A 13,995-nucleotide genomic window follows, 5' to 3' on the forward strand; every position below is an offset into this window, starting at 1 on the left:
TCAATGGGAATATTACAGAAATTCTAGTAAGAGGACAATACAAATGCATTCCAGCAGTTGGTTTGGCAAATTTTGTAGGAAAAAAGACCAAACTTATTTTAGCAACAATTTATGCAGGAAGTCCAGTAATAACATGAAAAGACCAGGAATGGGATTTATATTTGGCACCTGTGGCTTTAGAGTTCTGTAGAGAAACTGATTTCTAGACTCTGCAGTAAGCAGTATTAAATCCCTCTACATAAGAAATATCACAGCATTTCACTGCTTTGCTGTCACAAACATGAATTTTTTGATTGGTAGTGTTATTTCAAAGTGCTTGCTGTTGTTGCTAGGTTAATTGCATAAAGGGAAACTGAAAGCTCCTTCAATTTTAATATTCAACTGTGAATTCCACCATCATGTTCCTGTTAATATCGTAACAGTGGCTTCAGGTTTTGTAAGGGCTTTGGTGGTATAGTGTGCTCACAGAATAAACAGCATCAAGAGATCTCTTAACAATATTTAGCTTTTGGGTAGCACTTCATGCAGCAGTTCAAAGATGTGAATGCTAAGTGATTAAATGTTTTTTTAAAAACGATCTTCTGTACTTGTCACTTTGTCACTCCTAGCTGGAGTATTGAAGCCGTGTTACCACGTTACCACTGAGATGTGAGATAATTTGAATTCTCTCTTCTGGGGAAAAAAAATCAAAACTAGTAAAAAATTCAGTACAAAGTCTTGGGGAGAGAAACAACTGTGAAGGGTACAAGAGTTTTGCTTTCTTCGTTTGGGCTTATCGACAATTGTGCTAAAAACCCAGCTGATTTGTTGCAGTCCGGGGCTCCCCAGCACTGCAGGAGAGCAGCCCCAGGTAACTCTTCTAGAGCTGGAATCCAGTTGGTGAAACACTTCCTTTCAGGCTGTACTTGTTGCCTTCTTCATTTTCCCCTCATGTTTTTAGTCACTGAAATTATGTGTATGTGGGAGGAAGGGAGCATAGAAAAGAAGGTCAGATCTAGGATAACTCTAGGAAGGAGACTGGAACTTAGGTTGTATGAATAATATTTTCCCTTACCCAAATATTCAGTGAACTGCATCCAGTGATGTTTCTTAACATTACCTCACCAGGGTAATTTCCAGTGTATGACATATTTCTCTTTCTTTGCATTTTTGGGCCATTTTTTTACTTAATGATGAAGTTGTGTGTCCTCTAAGTAAATAGCCATAATGTCTTTCTGCAGTTCTATTTCTGTTTCCTGCTTTAATTTTCTTTTTCATATTTTTATTTTGACATTTGCAGTCCCTTTTAATTGTGGATCTCTCCTGACATAGGCAACAGCAGTAACTGCTGACTGGCGAATTTCTAGACACTCCTTCAACATCTCTCTAGAAAGCCATGGTATTTGAGGCTGATGCTGTTTAAAATATGCTACTTTTCAAGCTGCCAGAGTGATTCCTTTTTCAAGTGACTGATATCTGATCACCAGTGATGTTCATATTCAGAGGTGGACAGGAAGAGTTGTTTGAGTCATGAATGCCAAAGATAGCTGTGTTTTCCTGCCAGTCAACTCAGACATACCTCCACTTCCCTTGCCTGTCCCAAGCTAAAAAAAAATATTCAGTTGCTCAATATGCAGCTCATTATTTTAAAGGCACTTTCTGTGTCAGATCCACTTTCTGGACCAATTGTTGAGCAGTCATATTCTCGAGAAAGGCTGAAGGTAAAGAAAATATCAGCTATCCATCTGATTGATTTCCTTTTTCTAATAAACCTTTTGTAAAAACGGGAAAGAGGCTATGTAATGAGTAATAAAGAAGAGCAGATTTAAATGTTGCTGTCCTTTTACTTTCCCATGAGACTTTGCTATATTTCTCTCCCATTATGATTCAAGGTGCTTTAGAGTGAGTTCCAATAATTTTCTTGCCTTTTATCCTACTGGGATTGATAAAGTAACAGGTGATCCCCTCATGGAGTCAGAAACAAAGGAGGAACCAAGTACTGTGTGTGGTCTGAATCATTGAGTCTCCTGTCCTCCTCCTGGCCTTTTTATTTGCTTTATGTATCATGGGCTATAGAAGAAATCAAGTAGATACTGTCCTGTCATTCTCTTTGCAATGTCAGGGACATCTTTATTTTATCTTTTGTTGCCAATCAGCAGGGAGATGAGCTAAGAGGAGGAATGAATCAAAAACAATCAGATCCCCAAAGGATTTATGCTGCATTCAGAACAGACAGTATTCTTGTTGCTGGTTTTTTTGCAGGTAGTAGTTCTGACCTCAGACAGTTGCATATTGCCTCAGGCTTTCTTAGCATAGGTGGAGCCCAAATTGTGTGTGAGGGAAAGTGGAATACAGGACTAATTCCTGTCACATCACTGCTTGATACCTATTGCTCTGTGGGGCTTTTGCAGTACAGTGGAAAATACATTTTAGTGATTTTTTTTGTGGGTTTTGTTTGTTTGTTCATTTGAGCTTTTGTTTGTTTGGGTTTTCTTGTTTTGTTTGGTTGCTTGGTTTGGGAATTTTTATTTAATCTTTTTTACTTTGTCTGTGCTTAATGAAAAACTAAATTAAGCATAGACTTCAGTGGCCAACTGAAGTGGGAACACTTAGATGTTCTTAGAGAGTGCACCATAAGAACTGCCAGCTGGGACATGTGTGATTGCACTGCTTGTAGTACGTGAGATGAAAAGACAGATACAATTTGGTGACAATATAGGCAGCAACACATGAAGAAAGTTTGTCTGCTCAGAACTGTATTTGTTACCTTTGGTTTTTTTCATAGTTTTTAAGATTTTATGAACCATTTTTCTTCCAAACCGAAATACCTTTTACACCTACTGAAAAATGATGGCACAGTCTGATTTTCCATAAGCAGTTGCTGTGGAACTAGCTGCTTTTCAGGCCAGTGAAATATTTTTTCTGTTTCTTTCTTCAAAGCTGTGGTTGATGTGGGTGCTGTACCTATTTTAATACTAGTTCAGCAGTATAATGTCAGCATTAGTTGGTTTTCACAGGCAGAGGTATTCTCATGCATAACATGGAGGACAAAAGGATTTAAGTGCTATTATTTCCTGATCTGTAAGGTTTTAAACCATGTAGAGAACGCAAGTGAAAAATTAAATTGACAAGGAGTAGATGTAGAAATAACAAGATAAATCCAAATTGAAGTATTAACGTAATACGTAACTATGCATCCATGGGAGTTTATTTGATGTATGGTCATATATACCAGTTTGAGTTAGGAATTGGAAGATGGAATTTGGAGAACATTTTGAGCTGAGGACTGCTCTTTACACAGAAGCTGAATAGTGTCTTTAGGTAGAGCTATCAAAGTTGAGCTGGAAAGGCTCTAACAAATGTGCTTTTGTATTCATACTGAAGGGAGGTCTGACACGCTGATTATTCATTGAGCAGCATTTCTTGCTAAAAGTGTGAAGAAAAGTCAGCCTGTGACCTGCATTGACTGCCATTTTCAAAGCCCTGGAACAGGTATAAGCCTCTTCTCTGCCAGAGGCCATGTTTGCAAAGATTCAACTGTGGCACACCTGGCCATTGGAGACAAAGCCTCCTTAAAAGACCAAGTTAAAAATAGGGCAGGAGGCTACTGACGAAAATGGAGGTTGCAGTTCTGCTCTGACCTAGTTTGCTTTAGTCTGGACTTCAGAACTTGCCATTTTGTGACTTTTCCTCCCAGAGCAGGGGTGTGTAGGTGTGATAATAGCATCCATATTCATCTCCAAGCAGGTTCCTCAGGTTCTAGCAGAAGTGAAGTCGTGATAGCATAGACCTCATTGCAGGTTAATTTCCTTGCTAAGTGCTTGAGGTCCCAGCAGACACAAAAAACACAAGCTAAAGCCTGTATTATTCGCAACTTTGTGCTGTTGATACCTGATCTAGGTAAAATCAAGCAGTCTTTGATACATTGACAATTGTTGTAGTTCCAAGTGCAGTGTGTGGGTTCATAGCAATGGTGAGTGAGGCAGGAGGAAGCTTAGACACAAAAACTGCAGGGGGGATTAATGGAAGGGAAGCATCTTAAAAGTAACAATAATTTTATGTACCTGGTTGCTTAACCCTCATTTTGAGCACCTTTATTTGTAGATGCTACAAATAGCATCTACAAATATAGGTGTTAGTTTAAAAAGTAAAAGTGAGTGTGTTGGGCATGTGGAAGCACCTAGCAGAGCTGGATTGTAGCCCGTCAGGCTGGCACCAGCAGCAAAACAAGGCTGGGAGCAGCATCTCCTTCACCTTTTGTCCTTCTGTAGTCTGGGGTGACATGCTTATCCATTGCAGAGAAAAAACCAAACCTTTGTGTGACTTTTGTCAAGGCAAATAAGTGTTCTGAAGTGTGTTTGAATTTTTATGCTTCTCACAGGCTGATAATGAAGTATATTGTTATTTAATTGAAAGAATGTTCTTTATTAAAAAATAGCTTACACAGGCTGTGTCTATAAACATTTCTATTAACACTTGTGTTTCAGAATCATTATTATGAAAAATATATGATGAATAGAAAGTAGATGGTATATTTACTGTTACAAGTGTTTATTAATTTTTTTACCTGCTCTATCATTTGATAGGCATCAGTGTGTGTTCTTATTACAGCCTTTTTTGGACAAACTGACTGTCTTGGTTTAATTTTCTATGCTTATTTAAAGTTTTATTGTTGGTTGTTGGTCCTGTCAAGGATTTCAAACAATCATCACTTATGGCTCTGTACTCTAGACCTTTCAGTGTTAGTGTTCCCAAGTAGTTTGTCTTGAAAAAGAACATCACTGATTAAAAAGTTCCTATGAGCTTTTCTGAGAGGAAATTACTCATTGCTAGAGCTGTCCAGGAAGAAGGGCAATTTGTGCTTGAAAAGTACTGGAGTTTGACTTTGGCCATGCAGAGGAGGACCCCATAGTATATATGTGGTGCCAGAACTTACCAGTGTTTTAACTGGAGGGGTGTGGTGGTTGAAGCCATGTTATGATGTGCTTATGGTGTACACAGCTATACTGCTGGATTCAAATTTCCTTTGGAAATGTAAGGACTATGAAGGGAAAAAACCCTGCTCTTCTTTCAAACACTATTTTTAAAGGTTATTTAAAAGTTTCATTTCTTAGTGATGGAGGGAATAATTTTTGCAGATAGGGGTTTGTGTACATTTTGTACATTGGGAGTAGGCTGGAACACCAACTTGAGCAGTTGCATGACCATATTCTTGTATGTAGAAGAATGAGGATTCAAGAGACTTCAACTGGAGTTGTACCTGTTGCCTTTTTTGAAAGATCTGCTTTGCCCTTCTGCCTGTCCATGTGAGTAGCATCAGTGATACAGTCTGGGACACTTTCTTGTCAGTGACCTAAAGAATGGCAGCCAGAGCTTTTGGAGTTATATCTGGGTCGTTTTTATGGGGAAGGTCACTTCGAGTGCCAGCTCTGACACTGTCAGGAGTGAGCTGAGTACTAACTTTGTGATTTATAGAACATCACAGCTGAATGCTGTTGCCTTAGCAGCTCCATGCAGCAGCAGATGTTCTAACTAGAGCACCTGGTCACAGTGTTTTGTTCCTGGGGGCAATTCTAGGCTGGGGGGATTGTGAATGGGCTGGGGGAGAATCCTCCCATGATCCAAAGAGACTGCCAAATTTTACCTTTCTCAGGCATGCTTTTTCCAGTTGTCTGCCTCCAGCAGATCCTGTTCAGTCTTTTCAACCAGGTGGTATCTGTCATTTTAAATATTGGGGATGTTAGCTTTTATGATCCAGAGTTAGAGGCTATTCAATGTAAAAATAGCTCATTTAAGTATTTTTCCTGGTTTGCATATAATTTCCTATCTAATTAAAAGGCTGTATTAAAGTTATTTATATCTTGAAGCTGTGTGGTTGACAGCTAAGAAATGCTGAATCTGTCTACCTTTGTTGAAGAGTCCTGTGCATTTACACTATTATGCATCATTTAATTTTATAATCATTATGGTTTTCTCCAGTGAACTTATGCAGCAACAACAGGAGGAAAATGGTCTCTTCCTGGTATTTGAAATGATTTAGTTTACAAACTTGGTAACATGTTGAAAGCGAGTTAAAATGTTAATCATTTACCTTAGTCCATTCATTTGCCTGAAATGTTGGGAACGCACATGGCAAACAGTTTGGTAACACAGCAGTGTCAGGTAACACAGCAGTGTCAGGTAACACAGGTTTCTTGGAACCCCATTTCCTTACTCCAAGTGTTTTAAACAGTATTTTCCAGAAAGTAACTGGATACTTGTGAAACTCAATGGTACAAGCTCATTGAGTTCTCAGAAGCCGAAAGCCCCTCTTCAAAAAATCCTGTTCCTTTCCACTTCCCAAAATGTCCAGACTCATTTATTGTTTAGCCTTACCCCTTTGGAAATCATTGGATACAAGTAGAGTTGGTATAAAATTTGAATTTCTTTTCAGCAGATGAAGATACAGGCATTTTTTAAGAGATGAATAATGAATGGTATTCTGTGAACAAGAGGTAAATTTGCATAATCCAAACCATTTCTATATCCATATCTCCTCTAAGTAATGTGGTTCTTCCACTTCAAATGTGGGGAGCATGCCTGGTATATAGAACTGAACTGTGATGGTCATAGCATCCAGCTCTCATATCCACCTTTCTTTGCAGTTCTTGCAACAAATTACTACAAGGTATGTGTTTTTCTTCTGATACTGAAGAGAAGGGAAGTTGAGGTACATCTCCTGATCATCTAAGGCTGATAATGAGACTCAGAAGAAAACCCAAGTGTCTGAGTCCTTCCTAGGAACTCTCAAACCAAGTCCCTATGAGGTGTAAGAATAAAATCTGTTAGTATTAAAACCATCAGTTAAGGCTGTGTCAAAACCACATTTTATGTTGTTTTGGTCCTAAAAATACTATTTCTTACAAAAAATTGTCATGTATTCTTTTTCCTAAGAGCTACCTGTGCATTAGGTGTGCAATAATTGTTGATTTCTATGTGTACTATCCAAGTGAGAGCAATTTGGTTTTATGAAAACACTAAGTGTATTACCAGTTTAAAAGTGTTCCACATATAAATAGGGAAGTGAATTTGTAGCAGGTCAGTCCCACAGAGAACTGTTTGTGCAGTGATGTGCCTGGCGGATTGTGTTCCATTCCACAGTCCTCAAAAGAGGGGTTTGTAAAGTCATGCTTTGAAGGGTTACTGGAGAAGTTCAGACCTCTTACTTTAGGAACAGGAAGGAACTGAAATGGCGGAGGACAACCAATTTCATCTCATGAACATACTTGCAGAAGGACCAAATCATGCTGGATGGTGGCGATGCCATGACCAAAAGTCATATAAGAACATATTGCACTATGGTTCTCCTGAATGCTTTTGCTGAATTGTGCCTTTTAATAACTATGTACTTTACATGGAAGAAACACTTACGCTGTCTCATGGAACATACCACACTTTTACCCTAGTTGTCTTGACAGATTCAGTTCTTTTTTCAAAAAGCTTTTAAGCTGGAAATAATTTTACGTCTGTAGTCTAACATGCAGAGGTAAGGCTGAGACCTTCTTCAACAGAATGATGGAAGTGAGTATTACAAATTTATTTAGTTTTTTTTCAGGTGCCTTTGTAGTCCTGTAAATTCTGTGGGAGGCAGATAACCAGTAAGAAATATATTTAAGATCAGAAAATGGTCTTGAAGCTCTTAATTGAAGTACTGTTGTTGCACTAGAACTTCTAATGACTGTCTTTTGAAATAATTTTATTTAATTCTCACTTCTGTTTCAAGCCACAGATAATTCTCATCAGAGACACAGCAAATATGATGAAGGATGAAGCACAATTCCTAGGCTGTGCTAAGGGAGAGATCAAGTTGCCAGTTATCACTGAAGGAAAATTGCCCATCACCTAGATCCAGTTTCTCTGGATGGGAATAGAGAATGTAGGAACTATTACAGTGGGTATAACTATTTTTCATTTATATGAGTTTGCCTGCAGTTGGCATTTCAGGAAATCCTTTTGTCCAGTAAAGCCAGACAGAGCGAACTTTTTTCTCTTTCTAGACAGCCAATTGAACATGAGCCAGCAATGTGCCTTGGTGGCCGAGAAGGCCGAGGCCATCCTGGCCTGTGTCAGGAATAGTGTGGCCAGCAGGAGCAGGGAGGGCATTCTTCCCCTGTACTTGGCACTGGTGAGGCCACACCTGGAGTGCTGTGTCCAGTTCTGGGCCCTCAGTGTGGGAAGGATGATGAGATGCTTGAGTGCGTCCAGAGGAGGCAACAAGGCTGGAGAGGGGCTTGGAATGCAAGCCCTGTGAAGACCATTTGAAGGAGCTGGGGCTGTTTAGCCTGGAGAAGAGGAGGCTTAGAGGTGACCTTATTGCTCTCTACAACTTCCTGAAGGGAGGTGGTAGACAGGTGGGGGTCGGTCTCTTCCACCGGGCAGCAACTGACAGAGCAAGAGGACACAGCTTTAAGCTATGTCAGGGAAGGTATAGGTTGGATATTAGGAAGAAATTTTTCACTGAAAGAATAATAAAGTACTGGAATGTTCTTCTCAGGGAGGTGGTGTAATCACCATCTCTGGATGTGTTTAAAAAAAGACTGGACATGGCACTTGGTGCTGTAGTCTAGTTAAGGTGTTAGGGCATAGGTTGGACTCGATGATCTTAGAGGTCTCTTCCAACCCCATTATTCTGTGATTCAGTGATTCCATGATTTTGATTTCCCATTCACAGGGCTTTAGGGCATCATCCTACAGTGAAAAGTACTGGAATATTTCTTACTGCCTTTTTCTCCCCAAGGCTGCTTAATTAATCGAAGCCTAGCAGAGAAGTGTTAGAGCATATCATTGGCATAGATTTCTGTATCACAATAAAAAATAATTTTCTCTTCAAGATTTATAATGTTTAACTTCCTACAAGCTTTGTGTAGACATATACCAAAAAATTTATTTGAGATGGGATTAGCAAAATTACCAAAGCTCAGTCATGTACTTTGTTGGATTTAGGAGTGGATCCTATCACTCATCTTTACTCTTCAGGTTAAAAATGTGTTTTAATAAAAGCAGATGGTGTGGCTGCTTTTTATGTTTTTCCAAAGCGAAACAGAAGCCAATGTTTTCTGCTGACAAAAGTCTAATGAAATCAATAAAGTTATGCCAACAGAGAATTGGTCTCACAGCAGTTCTGGCCCTTGTTTGGCCAAAATCTCTGGGCAATAGCTGACAAAATTACAGCTGCAAAATATAGACCCTGTCATTTACCTGCAAGTGATAATGGTAAAACAATAACAACAACGACATCTCCAAAGTTTTGAATGCTTTTAAGCTTGACAGCATTTTACATGAATTTCTGGTTTGTTTTCCTTCTGAGTTTTGTGCTGCTTTAAAGAGTTATGTGTTACTTAGTGGTAGTTTGACAGGACGTTGACCAAAATAATTTTTCTCCAGAATGTCAGAGTTGAACTTAGCAGGAATGCGAGTTATGTGAGAAAACATTCTGATAAATGAAAAGCCATTTTTCAAAGATTTAAACTCAGATGTATAAATGAAGGAATTGTTTAAACTGGGAAATCTATCCCAGCTTTTATTAAATGGTCTGTTTGTTTGGAAAGCCATAGTAAAATTAAGATTTTGTAATGAGAATTTTTTTGTATGAGAAGGGTAAGTCTCAATCCCCTCTCCTGTCACCATTCTAAAGCTTTTGTACATTACTTTTTGTAAATTAGGAAATTCCATTCTAAACTTATCAACTGCTTTAAATATATGTCTGGTACACTTACTTACAGGTTAGAAAAGCTTTTATTTACAGATATTGTCCAGAAAATGCAACATGATTTCTCTGAAGATAGTTTCAAAAGGTCACCTCACATGAGAATTTCTGAATTAAGTTCTTGCTGGATAATATCTTAAAGGATAATATTTAAATAGTGACCACAGACTTCCTTTTATTTCATGGGTCCCTATCAAAGGAACTCAGAGGTTTTTAAAATAATCTTACTCTTTCTGGAACACCATGTATCAAGCTCTTTCGAAACAAGATCATAATTCCTCTGGCCTTTCCTAGGCTTCCAGTTCTCTGTATTTTTGCATTTCAGGTGCTGTCTTGGCTTTTCCTCCATCTTTTTCTGCATGAGCTGTGGTTGCCACTCCCACTCGCAGCATTTTGGTCATATCCAATTGACAATTTGTTTTACTAATTCCATTTCCTCTTGAAAACCTTTTCTGCTTTTTGGGTGGTCTATATCTGGCTCAGTTCCTTGGCACTGCTCCTCACAATTGTCCTAATCCATTCCTCTGGCTCATCAAAGAACAGTTGTTTCCATGAGGACCTGGGTGGAAGTCAGATCCACCTTGGCTCTCTTTACACTCCCTGGTGGCTCCATCTCCAACCAATAACCTCTGCTCTTGTGTCCCAGGAATCTTAAAGGAGGCATGCCATCAAGAGGAGCTGAACTGCCTTGGGTATTCACAGACTTTGTGAAAGTTAACCACAGTTGTGTGTAGTCAAACACTCTTAGCTCATGCTTTATTTGTGCAGGTTGTTCAGTTGTAGGGGAGCTTGTTAGGATATGAATCTAAACCACAAAAACTTTAAAATAGGTATAAATAGATGTACACTCCTGTATCTTCTTTTCTGCTTGCTTCACCACTTTCTCCTCCCGAAGAAAGGTGGCACAGCACACTGAAATTTTATGGTTTGTTTTAGTTTCTCCAAATAATCTCTTAATTGTTCTTCTTATTCCCAAGAGATAGAATGATTTTGACCACAGTAAAAAGCTTGTCTTAGGGAGACTGTGGAATCTCTGGCTGGGGGTTTAAGAACAGGTTGGACAAGTCAAGAGGGATCAACACACACTTGCTTGTGTGTCCAGACAAAGAAGTGGACCAGATGATCTCTTGCAAAGGTCTCTGAGGCTTTTTTTCTTTGATGCTGCTGTGAAACCATTCCTTGGTTTGATACTCTGCCTTAGTAGAGGAGGATCTGTGGTAATATAAACACAGTTTTTGTCATGCTATAATGTTTCAAAATGTAATAATTTATTGAAACAGATGCATAACCATTGATTTCCTTCTATTAATACAAACCCCCTTCATTTTCTGCAGTGTTTATAATACTTTATAAAATAACCACATTTTTCAATGACCACTATGGAGCCTCTAAGTAGGAATGATTCTCAGAACAAGCTTGCTTGTCTGAAGTTTAGGCATCTTTTCAACGGAAAGGCATAAATTATTGTTTCTAGATACAAATGGTAGATAGACTTGTGTAACAAGCTCAGAGTCATGGAAAACATGTTTTATTCAATCCTTGAAATTGGATGGAAAAATAACAGTCAAAGCATTGAACAGAAACATATATATTTTAAAATTTGCTTCATTGTAACAAATGGATTCTTAGTCAACTACTGACCTTATGGAGTTATGACAAAATGAACGAAACACCAAGTGAAAGTGAATGGTTGCGCTGCCATTTGACGTACACCAAAATAGACCATGTTAAAACTTATATTCTAGAAGCTCTTAATTCTTGTTGGGTCCATTAAATATCAAATAACATAATTCCTACTTAAGCAGGAGCCACATCTGGTCTGCATTTTTCACTGGAAGCAAATAGGTAAAAATATTTTGTCAGATAATGAAACAGGGGAAGCAAGTAGTATTATATTGGCTTTTTTTTTTAACTGCTGCCATGACAATGTGTATTCCCTATTATGTCTCAATGCAAAATTATACTTCTAGAAAGTTAATTATTCTTGGACAGCAATGAACTGAACCCGGTACTGATAGTTGAAAACATTATTTAGATTTATGACAAGTCAAAAGATGTTGCCATTGTTGGGGGACAACACTTCCATTCCTGATTTCTTTCATATCACTGGTCATTGGGAAATTGCCCCTACTATTCCCTTCTTCAGCTAAATCACCCATGTATACACAGGGTAATTCTATATACGCACCATACAGCACAGATCTCGATGAATATTTTTTATTCCTTCTTTCATTCTCTTGATCTTCCTGCATTCCCTAAGCATATGGTATTCATCACACTTGTGCACATTTGTAGGAAGGAAATGGGGAATTCCACCCACAGAAAGCTTCCCCAGTCTTCTTTTCTCCTGTGTCCAATGAACATGAAAACATCACTGCCTAACTTCTCCTTTTGCCCAGTGTTCCCCCCATCCTTTTGGACAAGCCCTTCCTGGAGCTGTGTTCTGGTCTGGCTGATACTGTGTCATTCAACTGCTGCTGCTGAGAAGCCATGAAATCAGAAAGTGCTCTAAGGGAAGCATCTGCATTTATGGGCTGTGTATTCTATAAAACTGAATAGCTTTGTGGTGATTAAAATTTTTTGTTAGGTTAACCCCAGAAGAAAAGCAGTACTTTTAATGGGTGGTGCTACTTCATCTGTGATATATGACAGAATTGTCACCTCACCAGTGCAGTGACAGAAGCTGATGTTGAGGAGTCCAATTGTCTTCACATAATGCACGTTCCCACTGTACCCTCTTGATCTGTCTTCTCTTCCCATGTGAGTCACATAAGTGGTTTTAAATGTCTTTCAGTGAGTCATATAGTTTTACTAATTTAGTCCCTACTTTAATGTCACTGTATACAGAGTCACTTTCTTACCTAAAAGCTAAAACTTCATTTGGTCATCTACTTGACACCTTTATAATAAATACTTGCTTTCCTTAAGCAAACATTTTTGATTTTTTTTTTTATCATTGCGGTGTCAAAACCTCAAGCTCTTGTTTCTATTCTGAACTGTCAGTTTGAATTTTTAATTCTTTTCTCAAAAACGGATCAGACTGAGCATTACATTGGCTACATACCTTCTAACGCCTTCTGGCAAGCATTAGAAGCCAAGAGTTCCACTCTGCTGTGTCTTACTGCTTGGCTGAAAAAGAACCAAAATGCACATAGAAAAATTTAATGTGGTGAAAGTGAGAAGAAAAGGATCAAAGGCTGGAAACAAAAGTAAAAACTTCATATACGAGGGGCAGCTGGAATGTATGAGATCTCATGCAGTACAAAATGTTCCTCAGAACAGGAAAATGTAGGTCTGTTATAGCAGCAAGAGTTTTTAAACAGTAACTTAATTTTGTGATGGTTACATTCACAAAATTCCTAGCTCAGTGGTTTCATTCTGGCTGCAAATGGGGGAGACAAATGCCTGAAGACATTGTGCATGTGGTATAGAAAAGAGAGACTAAACTGACAGATGCCAAAAATCAATAGGGAAATACTAATGCCTTTCTAGGCGAACAGCTAGGCAGGGAAATCCTATTTTAGACATTTGAGTAAGCAAGATTTATTTCTAGAAGAAATGTAAGAGAGAGCCAAAAAAGATGATTTGTTTGACTGCTGTGTTGAAAAATATTGTATTGGCATTATATATTTTGACATGAAAATAAAATCAGCAAGGAAATGAGCATAGTTCAATATCTTCATTCTTTCCCCCTAGTACTAGATTCTTCCAATGTAGGCTTTAATAATAAAAGCACTTTCATGCTCCTTATATAATAGAAATGCAATTTAAATTAATTTTTTTTCATTCCCCACTCCAAATACTGGAATGTCTCAAATAGGCATTTACAGGTAATACTTGCACCATAGCTTTTGAAACTTATAAGTTTGAAAACTAAACCAGATGCAGTCCAAATGCAGTAGAGTGACTTGGTGAGCAGAGCACCCCTGTCTGAAAACTGAGAGTCTTTCTTCTGGTTTCTATAGAGACAAATCAGTGAAGTCAGACTTCACTGATTTTTTTGTTGTTTTGAGATGTAAACCTTAAGAACATAGATTCCTTGATTTTTAAATGGAATATAGGCATCTTTAATGGCTGTAAGGGCCATCTGTTCTGCTGTTCTTGCATGCAGTTTTTCTGTTGCTACAGTGTGTAGGTTGACCAAGCACACACTTTGACATACCTGGCTTTCAGACAGTTCCAGGGGCAACGCAGCAAGATTAGTTCTGTCAGGAGCTACTTGGTCTGCAGATGTGTCTTGAAACCACTTGTTTTTGTTTTTTTTTCAAAAT

General features: G+C 38.4%; 1 protein-coding gene across 1 annotated transcript in view; it reads left to right on the top strand.

Annotated features, from left to right (window-relative positions):
- ITGBL1 (integrin subunit beta like 1) overlaps positions 1 to 13,995 on the top strand; it is a 125,205-nt gene that overhangs the window by 2,589 nt on the left and 108,621 nt on the right. The window lies entirely within an intron of this gene.

This window comes from Haemorhous mexicanus, chromosome 2 (assembly GCF_027477595.1).
Source record: "Haemorhous mexicanus isolate bHaeMex1 chromosome 2, bHaeMex1.pri, whole genome shotgun sequence".
Classification (NCBI taxonomy): domain Eukaryota; kingdom Metazoa; phylum Chordata; class Aves; order Passeriformes; family Fringillidae; genus Haemorhous; species Haemorhous mexicanus.